The sequence below is a fragment of the Entelurus aequoreus genome, linkage group LG18 (assembly GCF_033978785.1).
Source record: "Entelurus aequoreus isolate RoL-2023_Sb linkage group LG18, RoL_Eaeq_v1.1, whole genome shotgun sequence".
NCBI classification, from domain to species: Eukaryota; Metazoa; Chordata; class Actinopteri; order Syngnathiformes; family Syngnathidae; genus Entelurus; species Entelurus aequoreus.
Genome location: NC_084748.1, coordinates 6,387,182 through 6,399,681, shown reverse-complemented (window position 1 = coordinate 6,399,681; position 12,500 = coordinate 6,387,182). Strand labels below are relative to the sequence as shown.

Genomic DNA, 12,500 nt, shown 5'->3' with positions numbered 1-12,500 from the left:
AGTGCTGCCCTTAGGACCACTGGGAAATATCCCACTTACACTTCAACTGTCCACTGCTGCCTTCAAGAACACTGGGAAATATCCCACTTACACTTGAACAGTCCAGTGCTGCCTTCAAGAACACTGGGAAATATCACACTTAAACTTGAACAGTCCAGTGCTGCCTTCAGGACCACTGGGAAATATCCCACTTACACTTAAACAGTCCAGTGCTGCCTTCAAGAACACTGGGAAATATCCCACTTACACTTGAACAGTCCAGTGCTGCCTTCAAGAACACTGGGAAATATCCCACTTAAACTTGAACAGTCCAGTGCTGCCTTCAGGACCACTGGGAAATATCCCACTTACACTTGAACAGTCCAGTGCTGCCTTCAAGAACACTGGGAAATATCCCACTTACATTTGAACAGTCCAGTGCTGCCTTCAGGACCACTGGGCAATATCCCACTTACACTTCAACTGTCCACTGCTGCCTTCAAGAACACTGGGAAATATCCCACTTACACTTGAACAGTCCAGTGCTGCCTTCAAGAACACTGGGAAATATCCCACTTACACTTGAACAGTCCAGTGCTGCCTTCAGGACCACTGGGAAATATTCCACTTACACTTAAACAGTCCAGTGCTGCCTTCAAGAACACTGGGAAATATCCCACTTACACTTGAACAGTCCAGTGCTGCCTTCAAGAACACTGGGAAATATCCCACTTAAACTTGAACAGTCCAGTGCTGCCTTCAGGACCACTGGGAAATATCCCACTTACACTTGAACAGTCCAGTGCTGCCTTCAAGAACACTGGGCAATATCCCACTTACACTTGAACAGTCCAGTGCTGCCTTCGTGACCACTAGGAAATATCCCACTTACACTTTAACAGTCCAGTGCTGCCTTCAAGACCACTGGGAAATATCCCACATAAAATAATGTGACAGGCCACATAAAACAATTTGGCAGGCCCCTTGAACAGTCCAATGCTGCCTTCAAGACCACTGGGAAATATCCCACTTACACTTAAACAGTCCAGTGCTGCCTTCAAGAACACTGGGAAATATCCCACTTACACTTGAACAGTCCAGTGCTGCCTTCAAGAACACTGGGAAATATCCCACTTAAACTTGAACAGTCCAGTGCTGCCTTCAGGACCACTGGGAAATATCCCCCTTACACTTGAACAGTCCAGTGCTGCCTTCAAGAACACTGGGCAATATCCCACTTACACTTGAACAGTCCAGTGCTGCCTTCGCGACCACTAGGAAATATCCCACTTACACTTTAACAGTCCAGTGCTGCCTTCAAGACCACTGGGAAATATCCCACATAAAATAATGTGACAGGCCACATAAAACAATTTGGCAGGCCCCTTGAACAGTCCAATGCTGCCTTCAAGACCACTGGGAAATATTCCACTTACACTTGAACAGACCAGTGCTGCCTTCAAGACCACTGGGAAATATCCAAGTCAGTCCAGTCAAGTGTACACAAAAAACAAGCTAGTATTAGGTCAGAAGGAGCATCAAAGGCCACAATAAATAATGTAGCAGCCTACATATTCTGACAGGGCAGGCCACTTTAACTGATGTGACAGACAACATAAATGATGTGGTGGGCCACATTAAATAATATGTAAAGTCACATAAACAATTTGGCAGGCCACACAATATAAAGTGGTGGACCACATTATATTACGTGACAGGCCACAATAAATAATGTAGCAGCCTTTACAATATGACATGGCAGGCCACCTTAACTGATGTTACGAACCACATAAATGATGTGGTAGGTCACTTAAAAAATATTTGAGGCCAATTAAAATAATTTGGCAGGCCACCCAAAATAAACTGGCGGACTACATAAAATGACAAACTAATAATGTGACAGGCCATTTAAAAAATTTGGAAGGCCACATGAAATAAAGTGGTGGACCACTTTAATTATGTGACAAGCCATGATAAATAAGGTAGCAGCCTACATAATATGATATGGCGGGCCACTTTAACTGATGTTACGAACCACATAAATGATGTGGTAGGCCACATAGAAAAATATGTAAGGCCACATAAAATGATTTGGCAGACCATATACAATAATTTGGCAGGCCAATCAAAATAAAGTGGCGGACTACATACATTATGTGGCAGGCCAGGCAAAATAATGTAGCTGCCTACAAAAAATTTACATGGCGGGCCACTTTAACTGATGTGATGAACTACTGGTAGGCTACCTAAAATGATACTTGAGGCCACATAAAATAAAGTAGCAGACCACATTAATGACATAGCAGTTAATATAAAATAATTTGGCAGGCCAAGCAAAATAAAGTGGTGGAGTATATAAGTTATGTGGCAGGCCACTTTAACTGATGTGATTAAACCACGTAAATTATTTGGCAGGCCACAAAGAATAATGTAGCAGCCTCAAAATGACAAGGCGGGCCACTTTAAATGATGTGACGAACCATATAAATGACGTGGTAGGCCACTTACAATAATATGTGAGGCCACAAAAATAATGTGGCGGACTACGAAAATTGTTTGGCAGGCCACAAAAATAATGTGGCGGCCTAAATAAAATGACAAGGCGGGCCAACTTAAATGATGTGACGAACCACATAAATGACGTGGTAGGCCACATACAATAATATGTGAGGCCACGAAAATAAGGTAGCGGCCTGAATAAAATGACAAAGCGGGCCACTTTAAATGATGTGACGAACCACATAAATAATGTGGTAGGCCACATACAATAATATGGCGGACCACGTAAATTGTTTGGCAGGCCAGAAATAATGTGGCGGCCTAAATAAAATGACAAGGCGGGCCACTTTAAATGATGTGACGAACCACATAAATAATGTGGTAGGCCACATACAATAATATGTGAGGCCACAAAAATAATGTGGCGGACCACGTAAATTGTTTGGCAGGCCAGAAAAATAATGTGGCGGCCTAAATAAAATGACAAGGCGGGCCACATTAAATGATGTGACGAACCACATAAATGATGTGGTAGGCCACTTACAATTATATGTGAGGCCACGAAAATAAAGTGGCGGCCTGAATAAAATGACAAAGCGGGCCACATTAAATGATGTGACGAACCACATAAATGACGTGGTAGGCCACTTACAATAATACGTGAGGCCACGAAAATAATGTGGCGGACGACGTAAATTGTTTGGCAGGCCACAGAAATAATGTGGCGGCCTAAATAAAATGACAAGGCGGGCCACTTTAAATGATGTGACGAACCACATAAATAATGTGGTAGGCCACTTACAATAATACGTGAGGCCACAAAAATAATGTGGCGGACGACGTAAATTGTTTGGCAGGCCACAGAAATAATGTGGCGGCCTAAATAAAATGACAAAGCGGGCCACTTTAAATGATGTGACGAACCACATAAATAATGTGGTAGGCCACTTACAATAATACGTGAGGCCACGAAAATAATGTGGCGGACGACGTAAATTGTTTGGCAGGCCACAGAAATAATGTGGCGGTCTAAATAAAATGACAAGGCGGGCCACATTAAATGATGTGACAAACCACATAAATGATGTGATAGGCCACTTACAATAATATGTGAGGCCACATAAAATTATTTGTCAGACCACATTAAGCAGGAAACATGTAACGGCCCATATGAAATGACTTTGCAGGCCACATTAAATGACCAAGCAGGCCGGATGTGGCCCCGGGGCCCCGGGTGTGACACCTGTGTTCAAGATATGTCGGAGATTCTTACCAAGGTCTTGGCAGCGGAAGTCTGGCACGGCCACGTCCTGCAGGGGGATCTCCCGTAGGAAGGCGGGGCTTTGGCAGCGAGGATTGCCGGTCACGATTCGCCGGCTCCGAAGCCACGCCCCAAACCAGGAGAGGCGACAGTCACAGTTGAAAGGATTGGCCAAGAGGTTCCTGTGAGGACGGATTCAGGGTTAACAGCGTCTACTTGTCTTCCTGCGCACTCACACTGTTGTGGTTTTGAAGCGAATCGGATAACAATTCGGAGAAGCTTTCCGCTCTGCAAGGCGAAATTATGATACATTTTAGAGCCAGAATGGAAAACCATTGTAATGTGTCTGCTCGCCCTTCCACATTTTCCGTCCGATTCAAACCGTTCCAACTTCAAACTGTTCAGCCTATTCACGAATCGCAGGTTTTCCCTTGACAAATTCCAAAAATTCCCAGATTTCCCAGAAATCCAAGTTTTCCGGGACATTTTTCCCATTCAAAATGAACTGGCCATTTTTCAAACTTCCACCATTTCCACATTTTTCAACCGATTCAAATCATTCCACCTTCAACATATTCAGGAAGTGTGTGCTCACCTTCAACAACTTAAAAAAAAATTCCCGGAATTTCAAGAATTCCCATTTTCCAGGGACATTTTCCCCATTCAAAATGAATTGTCCATTTTTTCAACTTCAACAATACCCACATTTTTGAACCGATTCGAACCATTCCACCTTCAACATATACAGGAAGTGTGTATTCTCCTTCAAAACTTTAAAGAAATTCCCGGATTTCTCAGAATTCCAAGTTTTCCTGGACATTTTTCCCATTCAAAATGAATTGGCCATTTTTCAAACTTCCACCATTTCCACATTTTTCAACCGATTCAAATCATTCCACCTTCAACATATTCAGGAATTGTGTGCTCACCTTCAACAACTTAAAAAAAAATTCCCGGAATTTCAAGAATTCCCATTTTCCAGGGAAATTTTCCCCATTCAAAATGAATTGTCCATTTTTTAAACTTCCACAATTCCCACATTTTTGAACCGATTCGAACCATTCCACCTTCAACATATACAGGAATTGTGTATTCTCCTTTAAAACTTTAAAGAAATTCCCGGATTTCCCAGAATTCCAAGTTTTCCTGGACATTTTTCCCATTCAAAATGAACTGGCCATTTTTCAAACTTCCACCATTTCCACATTTTTCAACCGATTCAAATCATTCCACCTTCAACATATTCAGGAAGTGTGTGCTCACCTTCAACAACTTAAAAAAAAAATTCCCGGAATTTCAAGAATTCCCATTTTCCAGGGACATTTTCCCCATTCAAAATGAATTGTCCATTTTTTAAACTTCCACAATTCCCACATTTTTTAACCGATTCGAACCATTCCACCTTCAACATATACAGGAATTGTGTATTTTCCTTTAAAACTTTAAAGAAATTCCCGGATTTCCCAGAATTCCAAGTTTTACTGGACATTTTTCCCATTCAAAATGAACTGGCCATTTTTCAAACTTCCACCATTTCCACATTTTTCAACCGATTCAAATCATTCCACCTTCAACATATTCAGGAATTGTGTGCTCACCTTCAACAACTTAAAAAAAAATTCCCGGAATTTCAAGAATTCCCATTTTCCAGGGAAATTTTCCCCATTCAAAATGAATTGTCCATTTTTCAAACTTCCACAATTCCCACATTTTTGAACCGATTCGAACCATTCCACCTTCAACATATACAGGAATTGTGTATTCTCCTTTAAAACTTTAAAGAAATTCCCGGATTTCCCAGAATTCCAAGTTTTACTGGACATTTTTCCCATTCAAAATGAACTGGCCATTTTTCAAACTTCCACCATTTCCACATTTTTCAACCGATTCAAATCATTCCACCTTCAACATATTCAGGAAGTGTGTGCTCACCTTCAACAACTTAAAAAAAAAATTCCCGGAATTTCAAGAATTCCCATTTTCCAGGGACATTTTCCCCATTCAAAAGGAATTGTCCATTTTTTCAACTTCAACAATTCCCACATTTTTGAACCGATTCGAACCATTCCACCTTCAAAATATACAGGAATTGTGTATTCTCCTTCAAAACTTTAAAGAAATTCCCGGATTTCCCAGAATTCCAAGTTTTCCTGGACATTTTTCCCATTCAAAATGAACTGGCCATTTTTCAAACTTCCACCATTTCCACATTTTTCAACCGATTCAAATCATTCCACCTTCAACATATTCAGGAAGTGTGTGCTCACCTCCAACAACTTAAAAAAAATTCCCGGAATTTCAAGAATTCCTGGTTTCCAGGGACATTTTCCCTATTCAAAATGAATTGTCCATTTTTTAAACTTCCACAATTCCCACATTTTTCAACTGATTCAAACCATTCCATCTTCAACACATTCAACTCATCCTAGACATTCAAACAACCATTTTTCCACATTCAAAAAATTTCCAGGAATCCCTGTTATTTTCAAACCCTATTTCCAACCGTTTTTCGTTTGAATACACCTTTCACATATTTCATCCCATTTCAACTGTGTTCAGCCTATTCTGGAATTGCGGGTTTTCCCATCACAAATTCCAAAACTTCCCAGATTTCCCAGAATTCCAGGTTTTCCAGGAACATTTTTCCCATTCAAAATGAATTGTCCATTTTCTAAACTTCCACAATTCTAACATTTTTCAACCGATTCAAACCATTCCAGCTTCGACATTTGGAGGAATTGTGTGCTCTCCTTCAACAATTTAAAAAAATTCCCGGATTTCCAAGAATTCCCAGTTTCCAGGGACATTTTCACCCATTCAAAATTAATTGTCCATTTTTTCAACTTCAACAATTCCCACATTTTTCAACCGATTCAAACCATTCCACCTTCAACATATACAGGAATTGCATGCTCTCCTTCAACAATTAAAAAAAATTCCCGGATTTCCAAGAATTCCCAGTTTCCAGGGACATTTTCACCCATTCAAAATTAATTGTCCATTTTTTAACTTTCCACGATTCCAACATTTTTCAACCGATTCAAACTATTCCACCTTCAACATCTTGAGGAATTGTGTGCTCTCCTTCAAAAATGTTAAGAAATTCCCGGATTTCCAAGAACTGCAAGTTTCCAGGGACATTTTCCCCATTCAAAATGAATTGTCCATTTTTTAAACTTTCACAATTCCCACATTTTTGAACCGATCAAATCATTCCACCTTCAACATATCCAGGAATTGTATGCTCTCCTTCAACAATTAAAAAAAAATTCCCGGCTTTCTAAGAATTCCTTGTTTCCAGGGACATTTTCCCCATTCAAAATTAATTGTCCATTTTTTAAAACTTCCACAATTGCAACATTTTTCAACCAATTCAAACCATTCCACCTTCAACATATTCAGGAATTGTGTGTTCTCTCTCAACAATAAAAAAAAAATCCTGGAATTTCAAGAATTCCCATTTTCCAGGGACATTTTCCCCATTCAAAATGAATTGTCCATTTTTTAAAACTTCCACAATTCCAACATTTTTCAACCGATTCAAACCATTCCACCTTCAACATATTCAGGAAGTGTGTGCTCACCTTCAAAAACTTAAAAAAAATAATTCCTGGAATTTCAAGAATTACCATTTTCCAGGGACATTTTCCCCATTCAAAATTATTTGTCCATTTTTAAAACTTCCACAATTCCAACATTTTTCAACAGATTCAAATCATTCCACCTTCAACATATTCAGGAAGTGTGTGCTCTCCTTCAACAACTTAAAAAAAATAATCCTGGAATTTCAAGGATTCCCATTTTCCAGGGACATTTTCCCCATTCAAAATGAATTGTCCATTTTCTAAACTTCCACAATTCCAACATTTTTCAACAGATTCAAATCATTCCACCTTCAACATATTCAGGAAGTGTGTGCTCAACTTCAACAACTTAAAAAAAAAATTCCCGGAATTTCAAGAATTCCCATTTTCCAGGGACATTTTCCCCATTCAAAATTATTTGTCAATTTTTTTCAACTTCCACAATTCCCACATTTGTCAACCGATTCAAATCATTCCACCTTCAACATATTCAGGAAGTGTGTGCTCACCTTCAACAACTTAAAAAAAATAATCCTGGAATTTCAAGGATTCCCATTTTCCAGGGACATTTTCCCCATTCAAAATGAATTGTCCATTTTTTAAACTTCCACAATTCCAACATTTTTCAACAGATTCAAATCATTCCACCTTCAACATATTCAGGAAGTGTGTGCTCAACTTCAACAACTTAAAAAAAAAATTCCCGGAATTTCAAGAATTCCCATTTTCCAGGGACATTTTCCCCATTCAAAATTATTTGTCAATTTTTTTCAACTTCCACAATTCCCACATTTGTCAACCGATTCAAATCATTCCACCTTCAACATATTCAGGAAGTGTGTGCTCACCTTCAACAACTTAAAAAAAATAATTCCTGGAATTTCAAGAATTACCATTTTCCAGGGACATTTTCCCCATTCAAAATGAATTGTCCATTTTTTAAACTTCCACAATTCCAACATTTTTCAACAGATTCAAATCATTCCACCTTCAACATATTCAGGAAGTGTGTGCTCACCTTCAACAACTTAAAAAAAAATCCTGGAATTTCAAGAATTCCCATTTTCCAGGGACATTTTCCCCATTCAAAATTATTTGTCCATTTTTTAAACTTCCACAATTCCAACATTTTTCAACAGATTCAAATCATTCCACCTTCAACATATTCAGGAAGTGTGTGCTCACCTTCAACAACTTAAAAAAAATAATTCCTGGAATTTCAAGAATTACCATTTTCCAGGGACATTTTCCCCATTCAAAATGAATTGTCCATTTTTTAAACTTCCACAATTCCAACATTTTTCAACAGATTCAAATCATTCCACCTTCAACATATTCAGGAAGTGTGTGCTCACCTTCAACAACTTAAAAAAAAAATCCTGGAATTTCAAGAATTCCCATTTTCCAGGGACATTTTCCCCATTCAAAATTATTTGTCCATTTTTTAAACTTCCACAATTCCAACATTTTTCAACAGATTCAAATCATTCCACCTTCAACATATTCAGGAAGTGTGTGCTCACCTTCAACAACTTAAAAAAAAAAATTCCCAGAATTTCAAGAATTCCCATTTTCCAGGGACATTTTCCCCATTCAAAATAATTTGTCAATTTTTTTCAACTTCCACAATTCCCACATTTGTCAACCGATTCAAATCATTCCACCTCCAACATATTCAGGAAGTGTGTGCTCTCCTTCAACAACTTAAAAAAAAATTCCCAGAATTTCAAGAATTACCATTTTCCAGGGACATTTTCCCCATTCAAAATTATTTGTCAATTTTTTTCAACTTCCACAATTCCCACATTTGTCAACCGATTCAAATCATTCCACCTTCAACATATTCAGGAAGTGTGTGCTCTCCTTCAACAACTTAAAAAAATAATTCCTGGAATTTCAAGAATTACCATTTTCCAGGGACATTTTCCCCATTCAAAATTATTTGTCCGTTTTTTAAACTTCCACAATTCCAACATTTTTCAACAGATTCAAATCATTCCACCTTCAACATATTCAGGAAGTGTGTGCTCACCTTCAACAACTTTAAAAAAAAATTCCCGGAATTTCAAGAATTCCCATTTTCCAGGGACATTTTCCCCATTCAAAATTATTTGTCAATTTTTTTCAACTTCCACAATTCCCACATTTTTCAACCAATTCAAATCATTCCAGCTTCAACATATTCAGGAAGTGTGTGCTCTCCTTCAACAACTTAAAAAAAAATCCTGGAATTTCAAGAATTCCCATTTTCCAGGGACATTCTCCCCATTTAAAATGAATTGTCCATTTTCTAAACTTCCACAATTCCAACATTTTTCAACCGATTCAAACCATTCCAGCTTCAACATATTCAGGAAGTGTGTGCTCTCTTTCAACAATTAAAAAACAAATTCCCGGATTTCCAAGAATTTCCATTTTCCAGGGACATTTTCACCATTCAAAATGAATTGTCCATTTTTTAAACTTTCACAATTCCCACATTTTTCAACCAATCAAATCATTCCACCTTGAACATATCCAGGAATTGTATGCTCTCCTTCAACAATTAAAAAAAAATTCCCGGCTTTCTAAGAATTCCTTGTTTCCAGGGACATTTTCCCCATTCAAAATTAATTGTCCATTTTTTAAAACTTCCACAATTCCAACATTTTTCAACCAATTCAAACCATTCCACCTCCAACATATTCAGGAATTGTGTGTTCTCTCTCAACAATAAAAAAAAAAATCCTGGAATTTCAAGAATTCCCATTTTCCAGGGACATTTTCCCCATTCAAAATGAATTGTCCATTTTTTAAAACTTCCACAATTCCAACATTTTTCAAGCGATTCAAACCATTCCACCTTCAACATATTCAGGAAGTGTGTGCTCACCTTCAACAACTTTAAAAAAAAATTCCCGGAATTTCAAGAATTCCCATTTTCCAGGGACATTTTCCCCATTCAAAATTATTTGTCAATTTTTTTCAACTTCCACAATTCCCACATTTGTCAACCGATTCAAATCATTCCACCTTCAACATATTCAGGAAGTGTGTGCTCTCCTTCAACAACTTAAAAAAAAAATCCTGGAATTTCAAGAATTCCCATTTTCCAGGGACATTTTCCCCATTCAAAATGAATTGTCCATTTTCTAAACTTCCACAATTCCCACATTTTTCAACCGATTCAAACCATTCCAGCTTCAACATATTCAGGAAGTGTGTGCTCTCTTTCAACAATTAAAAAACAAATTCCCGGATTTCCAAGAATTCCCATTTTCCAGGGACATTTTCCCCATTCAAAATTATTTGTCAATTTTTTTCAACTTCCACAATTCCCACATTTTTCAACCAATTCAAATCATTCCAGCTTCAACATATTCAGGAAGTGTGTGCTCTCCTTCAACAACTTAAAAAAAAAATCCTGGAATTTCAAGAATTCCCATTTTCCAGGGACATTCTCCCCATTTAAAATGAATTGTCCATTTTCTAAACTTCCACAATTCCAACATTTTTCAACCGATTCAAACCATTCCAGCTTCAACATATTCAGGAAGTGTGTGCTCTCTTTCAACAATTAAAAAACAAATTCCCGGATTTCCAAGAATTCCCATTTTCCAGGGACATTTTCACCATTCAAAATGAATTGTCCATTTTTTAAACTTTCACAATTCCCACATTTTTCAACCAATCAAATCATTCCACCTTGAACATATCCAGGAATTGTATGCTCTCCTTCAACAATTAAAAAAAAATTCCCGGCTTTCTAAGAATTCCTTGTTTCCAGGGACATTTTCCCCATTCAAAATTAATTGTCCATTTTTTAAAACTTCCACAATTCCAACATTTTTCAACCAATTCAAACCATTCCACCTCCAACATATTCAGGAATTGTGTGTTCTCTCTCAACAATAAAAAAAAAAAATCCTGGAATTTCAAGAATTCCCATTTTCCAGGGACATTTTCCCCATTCAAAATGAATTGTCCATTTTTTAAAACTTCCACAATTCCAACATTTTTCAACCGATTCAAACCATTCCACCTTCAACATATTCAGGAAGTGTGTGCTCACCTTCAACAACTTTAAAAAAAAATTCCCGGAATTTCAAGAATTCCCATTTTCCAGGGACATTTTCCCCATTCAAAATTATTTGTCAATTTTTTTCAACTTCCACAATTCCCACATTTGTCAACCGATTCAAATCATTCCACCTTCAACATATTCAGGAAGTGTGTGCTCTTCTTCAACAACTTAAAAAAAAAATCCTGGAATTTCAAGAATTCCCATTTTCCAGGGACATTTTCCCCATTCAAAATGAATTGTCCATTTTCTAAACTTCCACAATTCCCACATTTTTCAACCGATTCAAACCATTCCAGCTTCAACATATTCAGGAAGTGTGTGCTCTCTTTCAACAATTAAAAAACTAATTCCCGGATTTCCAAGAATTCCCATTTTCCAGGGACATTTTCACCATTCAAAATGAATTGTCCATTTTTTAACTTTCCACGATTCCAACATTTTTCAACCGATTCAAACTATTCCACCTTCAACATCTTGAGGAATTGTGTGCTCTCCTTCAAAAATGTTAAGAAATTCCAGGATTTCCAAGAACTGCAAGTTTCCAGGGACATTTTCCCCATTCAAAATGAATTGTCCATTTTTTAAACTTCCACAATTCCCACATTTTTGAACCGATCAAATCATTCCACCTTCAACATATCCAGGAATTGTATGCTCTCCTTCAACAATTAAAAAAAATTCCCAGCTTTCAAAGAATTCCTTGTTTCCAGGGACATTTTCCCCATTCAAAATTAATTGTCCATTTTTTAAAACTTCCACAATTCCAACATTTTTCAACCAATTCAAACTATTCCACCTTCAACATATTCAGGAATTGTGTGTTCTCTCTCAACAATAAAAAAAAAATCCTGGAATTTCAAGAATTCACATTTTCCAGGGACATTTTCCCCATTCAAAATGAATTGTCCATTTTTTAAACTTTCACAATTCCCACATTTTTGAACCGATCAAATCATTCCACCTTCAACATATCCAGGAAGTGTGTGCTCTCCTTCAACAATTAAAAAAACATTCCCGGCTTTCTAAGAATTCCTTGTTTCCAGGGACATTTTCCCCATTCAAAATTAATTGTCCATTTTTTAAAACTTCCACAATTCCAACATTTTTCAACCAA

The 12,500-nt window shown here is 37.6% G+C and overlaps 1 pseudogene; it reads right to left on the bottom strand.

Annotated features, from left to right (window-relative positions):
- LOC133633747 (slit homolog 1 protein-like) overlaps positions 1-12,500 on the bottom strand; it is a 101,774-nt pseudogene that overhangs the window by 29,149 nt on the left and 60,125 nt on the right.